Raw genomic sequence first — 16,924 nt, 5'->3', positions numbered from 1 at the left:
AAACACAGCAGACGGAGGTGATCCCTGGGTTTGTGGGAATTTTTATAAATTCTCTTATGAAGCTAGACAACCCAAATCTCTGAAAATATATGCCATTATCCATGCTACACTATGGCTCAGCCACACAAATAAGATAAATCATGGGATGTTTGCACTAATTTAGAATGCATCCTGGTAGTGACAGTGCTGACCCTAACCTATACACACAGAGGTGACGTGTCTTTGTGTGTGTATACTCCTCTGCACTCCCAAGTTCTTTTTAAATGGCATCCTTAATTTGTGAAGTGCAATATAAATACAGTGCCAAGTACCTTTTAGGTAGATTTATGAGTAGTTTTTTAAATTTTAAGGAAAAAAAAAGTCCAGAATGGAGAAAAGATCAACTTTTTAGTAACTGACATTTTAAAATTGAGCAGGTTGCCCTGGCGACCCCAGGACTGCCCACGTCCCACATTAGACCTGGATGCTGCTTGGCTTGGGGCCTCAGGACCCTCTGCAGCCCCTCCAGTGGTGTTTCTGAGCTCATGTCCCTTGATAGCCTTCCCAGTTCTTCTCACCTCTACCCTGGTATTGGGGTCACTGTGGGGCACCCCCACATCCACCCATGAAGGCTCAGAGAATGGATGGCCTGTCCTCAGCTCCCAGGGCCAGACCAGCTGCTCTGGCCACATTGCCACCAAGACAGAGGTGAGACCAGACAAAAGTACTACCAAAGGCCCACTGGGCATGGTGGTGCACACCCGTAATCCCAGCAGCTCAGGAGGCTGAGGCAGGAGGACCAGGGGGATCACAAGTTCAAAGCCAGCCTTGAAAAAAAGGTGCTAAGCAACTCCATGAGACCCTGTCCCTAAATAAAATTAAAATGGAGCTAGGGATGTGGCTCAGTGGCTGAATGCCCATGAGTCCAATCCCCAATACCAAAAGAAAAACAGAAAACCAAAGGCCCTTTAGGGTGCCTCCCCTAATGCCTCAGCTGCTGAGGGGTGGCCTGGGGAGGCCTTTACAGGGGGACAGAACTGAACCATGTTAAGGCCTTTTCCAAGCATGACTTAGTCTCCCAAATGGATCATGCTTTCTAAACACATTAAATTCTAGTTAAAATACTATATTTTGAAAGGAAGATATCCACATTTCTTTGATAAAAAAGGTCTGGGACATTCTCTCCAGGAACAATCTGTCCTGTTCCTCTTGCACCCACTAAAATACCAACAATATCCTGGTAAGATGTTGCCTTCTCAGGTGTCTCCCCATGTCCCTGTGAAGATACTGAGGGGCAGAAAGGGAGTTGCTAAGTCATACTTTTACTATGTTCTTTTACAATTAAAATATACAAAAGATTAGAGACCCTCAAGGCAAGGTGAAGTGATTTTTCAATTTCATTTGTTCTGTATGTGAAGATACAAAAAGGGAGTAAGAAAGAAGTGATGTGTCGGGACCAAACGGGGGGTGCGTACTCCAGAGGGCACTTGCTGACCAGAACTCAAGAAACGTGACTGCTCAGGAGATGAACTGCATAGGAGTTTGGTCATTTAAGGTCCCAGCAGCCTGGAAATTTCTCGTGGTGGCTTTTGTTGCAAGGCTGCCTCACTTCTTGTTATCATGTACTGATCCTCAGTCAAACTTCTGCTTTCTCTTCTCATCCCACGTCAGTGAAGCCGACCTTTCCTCAGGAGGAAATGCTGGCTGACTACGCAAGGTCATGCCCAGTTCCAACGCACTAGGAAAATCATTATCTTTCAGGTGGAATTCTGGAGTGAGACTGTTCGGCTAGCAGGCTGATGTACATAACTGCCCTAACCTATAGCGGCTGTGTGAGCCTCGTTTTCTGACTATACTATTGGTATAAGTTGCACTTCATCCAGAGGCAAAAGTCGACCTCACCGTCACCAGCTAGCATTTCTGATTACCGTCTCTAAAGATTCCTCCCAGAATCTGGGACTGATTTCAACAAATTATAAAATTGATAATGTTGGAATGGGAAATGGACACATTCCATGATTAAAGAGGGTTTAAAAAATGCAAAAAGCTAAAAATACAATTTTTCTTTCTCCTGGTGCTCCTTTATTCAATATTCCGTTTTGCCAGTCATGGTGGCATGCTCCTGTAGTCCCAGCTACTCCAGAGGCTAACGCAGGAGGATCTCATGAGCCCACCAGTTCAACACCAGCCTGGGCAACACAGCGAGACCCTGACTCAAAAAAAAAGAAAAGCCAAAACACCCTCCAAGTTCTGTAGTCACCGAAACGATGAGCGCCGACACCTCTGCTCCAGTTGTTGCTTCATGGCATAGCGACCCTTGTTCCCTTTTCCTAATTGCCACCTTCTTAAGTTATTCTGGGTCAGAAACTCCAAAATACACTGTTGTGCTGGGGTCGGTGACAGGGCATGGACTGCTGAGAGCCGCAGCAGGACATGCAGGGAAGGGCGAGGAAGAGGAGCCTTCCTGCAGCCTGGCCTCCTCCTCCAGAGTGGCGAGGCCCTTCGCATGTTAAATTCAGAAGAGGATTCAGAGTGACGAAGACGACAGAGGGCAAATAGCAACCTGCAAACTGGGCCAGGAACCTCTTTACCCAATAGAAGAAAGAGCAAGGCCACAGCTTCCGGTGGCCACTGGGAGAACTCTGCCTACACACAGGGAAGGAGGACCAGGCCTCTGCGGCCCTGAGAACGGGAACTAGAAGAACCTGGGAGAATCTCTGACACCCTCAGGATTCAAGAAGATGCGATCTCTAGGACACAGACGCCAAAATCTTAAAAGGAGACTGCGCTCAAATGCAAACAAGCTAGTTTCAAATAGAATATGGAAACAGAAAATGCCAGAGAAGAACAAAGTGTCTGGAGGTGGACGGCCTCCACCCCAACTGCAGACACCGGCCTCAGCTCCCTCAGAAGGGTGGCATGTGTAAAGAAGGGGAGAAAAGAGGACAAATGTAAACCCTGGGCCACCAACAGAAGCTCAAGTGCTGTGCTCCCAAGAGCAAGTGGCAGGGCCAGAGGCCTGGAATCCAGGGGTGGAGGTAAGCAGGGAAGGCTTCCTGGAGGAAAAGGACCCTTCGTTGTGCAGGTAACAGAGGCTCACTGCAGTCCAAAGAAAGTCAGGAAGACACCACACTGACGCACATTTTGCCCAAAAAATTAATGGCATAAAGAAAAACCCTTCAAACATCTGGACAGGGAAAAAAGTAACTGGGGCAAAGACTTTTTGCAACACAAAATTGCAAAAAAAGAACACTAGAGGATCCAGAGGGAAACCTGCTAGCCTCTATTTGCCCAAAGTAGTTCACAAATGAAGTAGACGTAAGGACGTGCCAGGAACCTACAGCACAAAGTAGCCAAAGAACGTGGAATCAGCTCTGAAAATTAACTTTTCTATTGACTCATAAAAACAAAATATAAATAATATAAATTGTGTTCAACAAAAGATGATTTAAGTATTTTTTAAAAATAAAAGATAAATTGGGAAAATTTTTTCTAAAGGCAGGAGTTATTTTAATTTCGGAAAAATACAATTTGATGCAAAAATATCTCAAGTATATCAAGAGAATCAGTTTACATTGATAAAAATATTCATAAAAAGAGCCACCCACAGCTGTAATCCCAGCAACTGGGAGGTATAGGCAGGAGGAATACGAGTTCAAAGCTAGGCTCAGCAATTTAGTTAGGCCCTAAATAACTTAGCAAGACCCTGTCTCAAAATAAATATAAAAATGGGCTGCGGATATGGCCTATGTGTTCAATCCCTGGTACCAAATTAATAAAAATAAAAATAATTAATCTTCATGACTTTCTGTGTACTGCAAATTAGGACCCATTTAAGAAATAATCAACTGTTTCTACTGCCTTTTTGTCTCTGGAGAGAAAGTAGACTTCTACTTGACTAAGAGCTGGTGAGATGCTCGCCTATCCTCACTGCCTGACCTCTGCCTCTGAGACTGAGGATTTCATCTGCCAAGACTGCAGGGCTCCTGCCCTCTAAAGCTGCTCCCCCAGCCTCAAGGCGAACATGGACCATCTGCTGACCAGGACACAGTGTAGCTCTGGATCAGTGGACGCGGATGGACCTGAGACCATTTCTCACAGGTGGAGGCAAGGCCAGCCAGGGCCAGATGGCCCTTGGACCTCCCAAACTCCGCCACAGGACCCTGGAAGGACAGTGAGGTGCAGGATGAGTTGGAATGTTCATTTTCTACTTTATATGGGGAAACTTGGGAGCTGCTGCTTCACTCAGGATGTGAATGATAGAGGATTATAACTTAAGTGTTTAGGTCCTAAAAGCAACCATTCATGGACTCTGTGAGTGGTAGATCGTATGAAGTACAAAGGAAAGAAAAGGAAACTGTGAGCCAGGTGATAGAGAAGAAAAAGTCAAGGTAGCATGTCAAAACTAAAAATACCATCAGAGACGAAAGAGAAAACCAAATAATCAAGCATCCAGAAAGAAATGAAAGGAATAACTCAGTAATCTTCTTCTTTCTTTTCCTTTTTTTTCTTTGGGAGATTGTTTACCTGTATTGAATTTAACTCTCCTCTATAAACACACCTTCTTCCCCCTCCCACCTTCCAATATGGTTAGGTCACAATTTTGGCGAAATCAGCAGCCCATTTTGATGCCACTGTGATCATATAAATACTGTTGAGAGCCAGTCATGCATCTACAATAACTACTTTTCTCTTTTTGGAATACACTAAGGTTTTTCTTAGCATTGATAATTCTCTGTTTGCTTGCTTGATTTTTATGTACTTAATAATTTTCCCAAATATTTCAAGATCTATCAAAAGAACAGTATTTTCCAAACGCAGAGAAGGACAGACCATCCCACCAGCTCTTTCCTCTCTGGATCTGGTGGCTCTCCCACTCCACGGCTGGCTCAGGCTGCATGCGTTGCCTGGCCCCTGCTTTCTCCTGCTCCCCTTTCCTGCCGCTCTTCCCTCCACCACTTGGTCTCTTTGCCTCCTGGTTTGCGCAGGGTATTTTCCAACCATTTCCTGGAATACCTGAAAATCCCCCTTCAAACTTGGTGATTAGTTGAGCTGCGTTGCAAATTGTTCTCCTTTAGAACCGTAAGGTCATGCCTCTGTTGTCTCCCAGTCCTTTGTGTTGTTTGAAAATTTTGATGCCTTTTGAATATCTACTCATTTGCCTGTGACCTATTTCCCCCCATCTCTGAACGTTTTTGAATCATTCTTTATAACGTTATAACTTTGATTCCATGGACAATTTGCTTTTATTCTAGTCATTTTGATAAGGATATTTTTCCTTGTCACCATATTATAAATACTTTGTACTTATAGTTTTGATTTATTCTTTGATTCAGGTACTACTTTAAAATTTCTGGTATTTCAGGATTTAGTTTTTATTTTTATTTAAGTTGTATTTGTTGCTTTACAAGGAGATAATGTGGTCCTCCCACTAATTACATTTCCTTTTTTGGAATATACTGAGGTTTTCATTGGGCTCTAAGAAATGCTTATTATTATTGTTCATCCATGAATGATGAAAAGAAGGTCCATCCTTTGTAGGAGGTAGATTTAAAAATAGTGTCAAGTTTGATACTATTGCAATTGTTTACCTGTATTTTCCCTTTCATGGTGGCTTACATCAAGGACCTGAAATCTCTGTCAAAGTTTCCCACTGTAGCAGCATTTGAGTCACCTCTACCAATGGCTGTCCTCAAAGCTTCCAGTGGGCTGTCTTCTGGAGCCACATCAGTCAACCCTCCCTGCACCCCTGGAAACAAGTGCCACCACCCTGTTCCTCAGGTGACAAGCCCAAGGCATGTGTAATTTAAGAGACAATCTCATGTCACACCCTTTCTGAGTGGTAGGGTCAGAGTTTGAACCACATGAGGATTTACAGAAATTGGCCACACACTAGGCCATAGGACAAGTCTCAAACACCATCGAAGGATGGAACTCCGGCAAGACACATTAAATAATCAAAATGCAATGTATGCTAGAAACCAAATTTTAAAGCAGTAACTGAACCATTCCTTTCTGCTTTGAAATTAAGACATTATGTTTCTGAATAGTTTATGGGCCAAACAAGAAATCATAATTAAATTAGAAATTATGTTAACTGAACAATAATGAAAATATTACATAAAAATTATAAATTGAAAGTTACAAAAAATGAGAATGTTACAAAAAATTACATTAAATATTGGCCACACATGATGTGGTAAGAACATTATTTAGAGAAAATATATAGCCTTAAATGTGACTTTAAAAATGAAAAAAAGTAGCAGATTAAATGTCCATTGTAATCAGTTATAGAAATAATTCCAAGAAAGGCAACAGAAGGATAAAATATTAGGCTAAAAATCATAATATAAAAATATGTAAAATAATTGTAATGAAGGAATCAAAAACCAAACTGTGGCTGATTTCATGAAATTACTAATCAAATTGATATACATTTGCAAACATAGAGATAAAAATGAGAGAAGGCAAAAATAATCACTATCAGAAATAAAAAAAGAACATTACACAAATTTTACAGACATTGAAAATATGATAGGATAATGTGAACAACTGTAACATTAAAGCTTTGAAAATTTGATGAAATAAGCAAACTTTTAGAAAATATGACATCATAACTGACATCAGAAAAATAGAAAACAAGTTAAAATACAACAGTAATATAATAAATGAAGAAATTGTTAATAATTAAATCTCCCACAAAAAGATAACTCAGGATTCACATAGCTTAACTAGTTAATTGCACAAAATACTTAAGGAAAAAAAATAATTCAAATCTTGTACAAACTTTCTCAGACAGTAGAACCAGAAAATACACACTCATAAGGTCAGTGCAACCTTGATTCCAAAATCCATAGATGTGATAAGGAAGGAAAACTCCTAGGACAATCTCATTCATTAACATCTTTGTTAATTTTACTAATATTACTAACAAATGAAATCCATCAATGTGTAAAAATGATAATGATAATACCTCAGGACAAAGTTAGTTATATTTCAAGAGTATAAGATTGACTTAATATTTAAAAATTAAAGACAATTTATAACATTTGGTAAAAATCATCTGATCATCAATAAATGGTTTTAAAACATTTGATAAAGTTCAGTATCAATTCATGTTTCATTTACTTAATTTATTTTTAAACTTTGATTTGCATCTATTTTGTGATGAACTGATTTCCACATCACAAGGTTTTGTTTCTTTGGTTTCTTCTGGGATATTTTTTTTTCTTCTGTGCAGCATCCTCTTATGGTTAGGAATACCCTTTTAGTGGAGATCATGGGTTTTAGTGGAGACCATGAGCTCAGCAAGAATGGCGGCGTATCTTGGGTACTTATTCACCTGGACATGTCCAACAAACAAGGCTCCTTCCTGGAAGAAACACATTTCACTTCTGCTCACTGCTTATTAGCCAGGCATAATCCTGGGCTTATCCAACCACGACAGGCCCATACAGTGAAATCCTACTGTGGACACTTTGAATAACGTGTTTTAGAGCCTGTGAGCTCCTTTATGTCCCTCTGAAAAGTGTTGATTCCAATTCTGGCAGACAGTTAGCAATCAGACACAAGTTCCAAGTTTCCCCCTCTGGTGGACAGCATCTAAGGTCCTTTCATCTTCCAGCTTGCTCATCTCTTGGGCCCACTGGGGCCTCCTCCATGCGTGGAATTCTCAGCAGTCAGCTCAGGTGGAGTCTCCCTGCAGGTTTTCAGCTCACACCGCCTGTGGTCTCCCTTTTCCATGATCCCCTTCCCCGACTCTCTACCAGTCCAGAATTCTCCCTCTGCCTCTCCAAGCCAGTTTACCTGCTGCCACTTTTTTCTGCCCTTAACTTTGAGGCAAAAAGCTTCCAACTCAAACTCACTCAGCAACCTTCAAGGGTGATCTCTCTTCCAAGCTCTGCCACCTCCAATTCTTTGACATGACACCCAAGGATTCCTTCTAACTATCTGGCTGCCAATTTTGTTTTCAACTTTACTTCTTAACTATTTCCTTTCATTTGTCCTGTGCTTTAGCCAAACTGTATCTAGGACTTGCCTTGACCTTTGCCTCCTGAACCTTTGCATTTTTTCTGGAAAGTCCATGGCCACCCCAATGCCTAAGTGTTAAGTGATCTTCAAAACCCAACTCCCCTACTAATTGTTCTGAGAGCCTTTTGATTTCTCCTCCCCACTCCCTACTCCACCTCCAGTCCTGTCCCCACCCTGCCTTCCCTCTCCTGCAGAACGTTGTAGCTTCCTCTCTTATGTCACTTAGACTATAACATTAGAAAGTAATATGTCCCCACGGCATCTAATGGACTGGTTAGTACACAGTAGATGCATCAAAATATTTGCAAAATTAATTTAATAAAGTGCATAACTACTAGCAATACTGAAATTTGTATAGGCACCATAATCTAAAGCATGAAGGGCCATTTGGGGCCATTTGAGCCTGCCACGGTACTGCACATTCAATTAAAACTGTCTTGGGAGAAGCCTAATTCACAACAAGAAAGAGGATATAATGATAGAATGCTTTCCACTTTCTGGGAGAAGGTTGAGAGCAAATGTTTGTTTATTCATCTAAATTCTCTTACGAGATTCTTTTGTTTATGAGCAGGGACATCCATTTGTGAAATGGCCTGCCAGAAGGTGAGATGACCCTGGCTGCTAAGGAATTATGGCCTCAGTGCTGACCTACAAATTGAAGGGACGTAAGACAGTGGCCTCATTAGCAAAGCACTAGTGGGTGAGATCACCCAGTTTCTAAAGGATAAACATTTACAACACAGTTAAGGAAATTTGAACAATGACATTTTAAAAAGCAGAATATTCTTATTAAAGAATACCCAAAGGCAGAAAAAGACAAGAAGTAAGGATAAAATATGAGAATCCATATCACAATATAAAAATTGGATAGAGAATTCTTTTTAATTAGAAAGTAGCAAGTACAATTAAAATGTATTATCTTTTATTTATGATCTAATAATTTCACTTATACATCTCTACATTTCCCAGGTAAATTATGTTAAAAGTGATAACAACTATAAAAACAATAATGATTTTTAATTTAAGAAGAATAAATATAATTTTTTTTTAAAAAAATAGAAAAGAGGTATATTGCTTAGGATTATTTTGGTTGCAAGACACAAAAAAGAAAACAACCAGTTCAAATCGTCATAGTATAGTTTGCTTATTAACCCACAAAACTGACCAAAAAAAATCACTATTAGGCATGGTTTCATCTGGTGGCTCAAAACTGTCACCTATGCTCTGTTATATGCAAGGTCATCTTAAAGTTGGCTCCCTTCTTGGCCTCAGGATACTCCTAGTAAATCCTGGGACAGCATGTGAATCTATTAACCCCATGAGCAAAGGCAAGCATCATTGTCTCTGTATTTCCAGAAAAAAAGCAAAGGCAGAGATTCACTGTGATTGCACCAGCTAGGGCACATGCCCAGCTGTTTCAGAGGACTGTCAACAGGAAGCAGGGCACACCCCACTCGATTTACCTAGATCATGTGACCCACCCATGACACCGTGAGGGGAAGGAGAGTGGGCTCTCCAAATTACAATGAATTTATGACTGATACTTCCTGCACACCTTCTCTCCATCTGCTCTTTGCCGCTTCTTGATTGTCTTGTTATGGAGAGCCACAAGTCTAACTCCACCAGTGGCCTGTGATGGAAGAGACATGTGTTCCTTTTCAGCTGAAGTATTTCAGAATCCAATACACAATTCTCTCAATCGCTCTTCTCACCTCACCCCACGTCAACCTGAAGTGGATATGTACCATGAATGAGAAATGGTGAATCTATTGCTGAGCAAACTTGGCCTATACTGACCAATTCAAAAGCTCCAGTGAAAATCCACAGCTATGGAGGGACGTGGAATCTGGAATCTTAAGGCTTACAACATCAAGGCCTTCACTTCCATCTTGTGGACCTTCAACATGCCGATGCCAAAGACCACAGCTTCCTCTCCAAGAGTTAATGTGGCACATTGGGAAGGCCATGGCCTTGGGCCTGGGTTCTAGGGCTGTCCCTATCACTTTGTGCAAAGTCCCCATCTCCTTTGGCCCCATGTGTTGCTCTCACGCCCAGCAGTCCATAGCTCTCTGACCTTCGTTGGAAATGAAAGGGCTGCTCCTGGCGGAGCTGGAGCGCTTGCCCGTCTTCTGTTTGGCTCACAGCTCTCACTCCTCATTCTGTGAGTCTGCGTGTATTCTGTCCTTCTTCATAGCCCACCACCTCCCCAGTCTGCAAGCTGTAGCAAGTAGACACCTTCTCCACCAGAGGAGGAAACAGGAGCCGCTGGCAGTAGTGCCTGCCTGACGCTGCAGATGGCCATTTGCTTTTACGCTGAGAATGGCGCTGAGGCTCACCCTCTCCTGGGTCCTCTTTCCATCATCATCCCACTCTTTCAAGATGAACGAAGCCAAAGTCTAGGTGGAGGAGCAAGTGCTTCCCGTGGACGAACCTGCCCTCCCTGACAACCAGCATGTTGGTAAGTTCACCTGCCGGTTCTGTTGGAGGCGTCCAGCATGTGTGTAAGGCCCAAGCCCAACCTTGGCGGCAGCAGGACTGGATTGCATGCGTCTTTGGGTTCCTACTTTGTGTCTAGAACATTGTGAGTATAACCCAGATCATGCCAGCAGCTACATCTCTGAGCCCATTTTTGTAACAAATACTTTCATTTAAACAAATAGTTTTAATTTTAACCAAAATAAAATGCTTAGTGGAAAGAAAGCCTGAATACTTTTACCAAATATTAAATTGTACAGTCTATGATTCTGAAGGTAAGAATATGTTCTTCTCTGCTGAAAAATAGAAAAAAAAATGTCTGCTATTTGTAATGATAAAGTTTTGATGGGAAATCAGAATTTTGTGTGAAGATGGCTTCTTTCTGTGTGGGACAAAGGGGAAAAATTTAATGCTTTTTAAATACATTTACTCTAAGTAAGATAAATGGAAAACAATTTGTTAAAGAAAAAAGTTTAACTCTGACTGTAAGCCCTATACCCTGTTCAGAGTAGTATCTGGTCTAAATCTATGATTCTTTATTGACCAAGAATGTGAGAAATCAGGCCATCACATATTTATTTGGATAGTAATTGAGTTCTGGTATGACAAGAAAAAACAATTCTATAATTTTTCAACCTAAAATTGAGTTCAAAAACATATCTTGGATTTTTCTACTCTGTAAATGAGTAAATTATATGGTTAACGTCCTTCAGCTAGCAAAAATTATATCCATTTCAGTCTAATTCAGTCAATACAATATTGGATTCAACAACCTCAAATATTAATTAAATATTTTAACTTTCAAAAAAAATACTTAAAATACTTCAGCACATACATAGTAGGAAAATTTGTAGAAAAGAAAGTCGCTTGGAGACCATCAAGGACTGGAAGAGAATTCTGGGAACCAGGGTCTTTGCTTAATTTTGGAAACATTTTGGAAGATAGTTGTGATAATCATGCAACATTGTGAATGTAGTTAATACCACTACACTGTACTTTGCTTTTAAATAAGAGTGGTTAAATAGCATACTTATTGTCATATATGCATTTGATATAATGAAAGGAAATCCTTCAAGGTATTAAAATTCAAAAGAATAATGAAAAACCTGCATCACTTGCACTATAATACTACATTTTCTCTTAGAAATTCTAGCTTTTGTCACACAATCAAATGTAAGAGATACAAATACTGGAAAGCAAAGACAAATTTAGCAATGTTTTTAGAAACAGAATTATGTGTGGAACCCAAATGAATTTACTCAAAACCAATCAGTAAGGGAGTTAAGTGAGTGAACCAGTTATAAAACAAATATCCAAAAATCATGTTCTCTTATGTTTATATTAACATTAATCTTTAGAAAGCATATAGGGATAAAATAACCTCACACAAATAGTAATAAAATATAAAACTCCTTTGAATAAATCTAACATCTATAGAGCATCCATATAAAAAATTACTAGAAAGTTTTTCTGAGGAACTTGAAGACAACACCACAAAAAGGTTAAAGGAAAATCATGTTCCAAATGGAAAGAGTCAATGGGAAGGATGACTACAGTCCCTCGAATTATTTTCTAAATTTATAGAATGTTAATCTAAGTGAAAAGCATTTTGTAACTGGATCACATTATTTTAAAATTTCTCAGAAACTAAAGCATTGATTAAGAATAATCAAGAAAACATTGGGGGAAAAATGAGAAAGGTCTTGAATTCTAAAATATGAAAACATAAAGCTGTAATCATAAAGAATAATGTTTAATAACAAAAGGGAAATATTTAGAATATAGTGATTTTTAAAAAAACCTGTTTTTTAAAAGCATATGTTTTAAAGAAACAAAATACTATGTCTAACCATGCCTGTGGGAAAAAGAGCCTCCATGTTAACATCTAAGTGTAAAAATTTCCAGCATTTTGCCTGTTTATATTCTATTACGTAAAATGAGAGCAGAATGCAAATATGCTTTACACTCTCCTTTCATCATTTATATCTTATAAACATTTTCCTATTTTTAAAAAATATTTTTCTATTGCGTGACATAATTATATGATTTTCTGTTATATGGATATACTATATATTACTTAAGCTATATATTACTTAAGTACTTTTTTTTACATTTAGATTTTTCTAACTATAAATAATACTGATTTTAGTATTTTTTCAGATAACTCTGTGCACATAAGCCATAGATTAAATTCCCCACAGGTGAAATTGCTATGTTCAGTATTATAGGTATTTCTATGGCTTTTAGGTATATTGCTGATCCACCCTATACAAAGACTGGAATAATTTATAATATGCTGTCTATTAGGGTGCCTTTCCTCTCAAACATGTTTCTGCCCACTGTTAAATTTTCAACAACTTTTTGTTAATAGGATATTCAAAACTGGTGCTTTATTTTGTTTGATTACCAATGAATTTGAATATTCTAGAAGATTAGTTGCTTGTTTGTATTTATTAATTCACATATTATTTGCTCACATCCCTAACCCACTTTTACTGGGGGAAGATATATGTTCATTGGGTTATGTTATCTATTTTTTACATTAAGGATATTAACATTTAAACAGCACATGTCAAAAATATTTTTTAGAATTTATTGTTTGCTTCTCATTGTGTTTGTTGTTTCTGGCTTTAGAAAAGAACTACTAGAAATGTTTCTGCATTTTCTGATTTCACAGTAGCAAATCATGTAATAGTAGAAAATGTTCTCACTTTGCAAAAAAAATCATAGCAATAATGGATTTTATGCCTGAGAAAATCATACATGTAGCTCATAACCACCTAGGATGAATAAATTTTACCACTTTGAGTGTAAATCATTTTTCTGTATTCTTCAGCAATTTCTCTATATCTGGAAGCTCTTTCTGTCTGATTACAGTCGAAGGCAGTAAGCAGTACAATAGAAATCCAATTTTCTGAATAGAAAGTTTCCACATATTCAGTGGATTCCTCACATCAGACCCTTTCCAAAACTGTACATCTCAAGTTCAGAGTTCCTACTTAAGTCTCTACAACAACCCATCAACACAGGAATAAACAGCTTCTTCCCTTTCAGCTGAAGAATCACATTCTCTTTACATCTGTTAACAGACATGTTCAAAGGAAAAGAGTTTTTCTTCCAGAAAAATTTTTTCTTTAATTCCATTGGGGGACAGTAAGAACAGAAAGACTCCAACTGAGTGTTATGTCTTAGTTTCCCAAAATGAGGAAGCAAAATAAAGGGCCTGAGTGGAAGTGGACAGCATAAACCCCCGTGGATGGAGTTAAGGGGCTGCTGTAGGGTATACCCTGGCCTTATTTATTTCACAGCCACCACAGAGGTCTTAAAGCCAATACCTGGTCATTTAGAAGGACTTTACATTCCACTTTAAATTCCATTAAGAATGACAGTTCAGGCATTTTACTCATTTGGTCATTGTCAATCCAATAACATCTATCATAGTCACATTAATTAAATCAAGGTTGCGATTACATTATTTCCTAATAGCTATTATCACTATCCTTGTTGAGACAGATCATTAGTTTACCCCCCAAGGATCAAGTAGCAATACAAATAGACATAAGCCTAATCAACCACAATTCAATGTGCGTATTGCTCATATATAGCTCATATGACATATATCATGTCTATTATATATGTGTACATATACACATGCATGTAACATAAACATCTATGAATAAATTTTACCACTTTGAGTGTAAATTATTTTTTCTTTTTCTTCAGCAATTTCTCTATATCTGGAAGCTCATATATATCGTATAGGGTATACATGTATATGGTATGTGAAGTTCATTCCTTCATCAATGTATTCCATATGGTGAAACTCATCTCTAACACTGGAAGTAGATGGACACATTCTGGGCTGGTTTTTGCAGCTTTTGGTATGCATACCCTAAAATCAGAACACTGTGATAAGCCAGCATCCAGGAGCCACTGTGGCCACCACAGTCTCTTCTGTGACCACCACATTCAGATAGTTCTCTTCGGTGATGTTCCACAGGTTCTCCTACTTCTGGCTTTATCATATCAACAGAGTCTTTTTGAAAAAAATGAAACCCACTGGAATGAGACCCGGATGCACTCAACCATGCACTCATCTTAGGGTATAAAGATACAGACAGCATGCCCTTGTGGTTCTGTAGCTTCTCCTTTCTCACTGCACAGCACATGAAGCATTCAGCTAGTGTCTAGGAGTCCTTTTTAAGGAGTAAAAATGGAACAGAAGATGAATAGAGAGACAAAGAAGAAACCCAGGATCTCAAACATCTGATGCTGTCTGGTTGACCAGGCAAGACCAGGGGGGTCTTCTCGTTTAGAAAGAATTACTGCAGCATTGTCCTCCTTTTATGCCCACCTGCTTCTCTCCACTTCCCAATGATCCCGAGAAACGCAGACTCAAAATGATAATGCCAACTAGGATATCTCTTTACTGTCTGGGACTGTGAACCCAAGTCGCTTAGTGGAATCTGCTCCATAGGATCTGGGGCAGACCTGGGGGATCAGTCCCCCGCATGCTGTTCCCTCCCCTGAGCCTTCACCTAAGTAACATCTCTTCGTCCCTGTCCCTGCATCTGGAAGCCTTCCCTGACCCCTAAGCTAGGCTGCGTGCCCACTGTAATTGGATGCTTAAATATGTTCCTCTTAAAAATATTCATCACGCTTCCCATATTTGTTTACTATCTTCTTCCATACTACGTGATAAACCCGAGAGGGAGGTCCAGGACATCTGTCCTGTTCATTTCCATCTTCCTAATTCATACACAGTTACAGGCATGTAATACACTCTCCATAAATATCTGATGGGGGCTTAGCAAGCGCCCAGATGTAGAGTGCTTAGTCTAATTTTGGCACATGCAGGCTCTCACTCTGGCACCAGGAAGCATCACACAGCTGAAACCCTGCAGTCCCGAAACCCAAACGTGGGGCTTCATGGACTCTGGGGCACATCTGCTGCCCACGGCCCTCAGAACAGCACTTCTGCAGCTCCTCATTCTCTCCTGGTGAACGGAACTGGGTCCTCCTGGAGAGAGAGCACCTTTTGGATGAGAGGAGGCCCACAGAGCCTGTTTCTACAGTTGCCACCCGCCACTTAGCCTTCTTCCCCGCCTCCTCGGGATACTCTGAAGCTTTATTCTTAAATGTCTTGTTACTACAGCTTTTAGGCTAAATTATAGCATTCTATTTTTAGTTGTTTTTCAGAAGATACGGCATGGCCTGAAAGTGACTAAATGCTGTAATAATGAGCTCTCGTGTTGTCAAGCCCTGCAGTTATAGGAGGGTGGCTCCCTGAGCTAAGGCTGACTTCTCTCTCTTCACTACGTTTGTTTACTTTCGAACCAAACGAGAAGGTAGTCTTGCCTGGACAGAAATTATGGGGCTTCTCAGAAGTATTCTCATGCCCCAGTCTACAGTTTGTTTCTTGAAGGGGTAAAGCTGACCTGGGCTTTATTTTTTAAAACTTCCTAGTGATTCCACAGGAAATAGCTGTGAAACCACTAAATGAAGCTTTGTATTCTTGGACTTTTAGCTAAGGATTGAGTTTAAGTCAAACTTATCCTGAGAATGCTTCCCTGGTGCCTGGCTAGTTTGTCCCTTACTCTTTAGAAAATGGGTGGGGGGCCCTGAGCTCTTTGAGCAGGTGGTGGGATGATCAACTAGCTCCAGGAAGATAAATTAAGCCACAGTGAAGAAAGACCAGTTGAGAAAGAAAGAAAGAGAAGAGCTCTCTTAGAGGGCATGAGTGTGTTCCAGTGAAGGGGTCCCAAGGACCCTCAGAGATGGCACTGATAATGGAGACCCAGACCAGAGGGATGGCATTGAGGATGGAGACCCAGACCAGAGGAGTTGGGCTGAGGTCGGAGACCCAGGCCAGAGGAGTTGAGGTGAGGATGTAGAGCCAGGGCTCAGGAGGCAGTGAGGATGGAGTGGAGGTGAGGATGGAGAGGAGATCGGAGTTTGTTTACTGCAGTGCAGAGCCAGATCATTTTGCAACATGGTGAACGTGAGGAACGAGGATGGGGTCTGGCCTTGGGTGCCTGAGCACCGAGCAGGCGGTGCCATTGCTAAACACGAGGAGCAGAGCAAAAAGAAATGTTCATAGAGGAAGATGTACCTTGGAACACACTGACCTTGAGGCGCTGGGAAGTTGGGGTGTTGGAAACGCGGGCTGGAGTTTGAGAACCATGCCAGCACTTTCCCCCAGGCCTACTGATCAGTCATCCTGTTGACAGCTGGGGATTTTGTCCTTCCATGACTGGCATGTGCTTTAAGATCATAGTCAATCCTTTTATTAGAAAGTAGTACATCTTAAAAATAAGAGGCTTTGGCTTCTCGGAGTAGCCGGGGCACCACATTTGATGAATCCCCACCCCTGACCTTTCATACTAGCTGCTTTGTATAGTTCTTCTATTTAAATCGCTTTAATCTAGTCATCCAAGAA

The 16,924-nt window shown here is 40.3% G+C and overlaps 1 protein-coding gene across 1 annotated transcript in view; it reads left to right on the top strand.

Moving 5' to 3' along the window:
* The window catches only part of Pacrg (parkin coregulated), a 484,898-nt gene that overhangs the window by 264,304 nt on the left and 203,670 nt on the right, over positions 1-16,924 (top strand). The window lies entirely within an intron of this gene.

The sequence above is a fragment of the Sciurus carolinensis genome, chromosome 7 (assembly GCF_902686445.1).
Source record: "Sciurus carolinensis chromosome 7, mSciCar1.2, whole genome shotgun sequence".
NCBI lineage: Eukaryota > Metazoa > Chordata > Mammalia > Rodentia > Sciuridae > Sciurus > Sciurus carolinensis.
The sequence above is the reverse complement of the archived record's forward strand: the minus strand, read 5'-3'. Positions and strand labels throughout refer to the sequence as shown.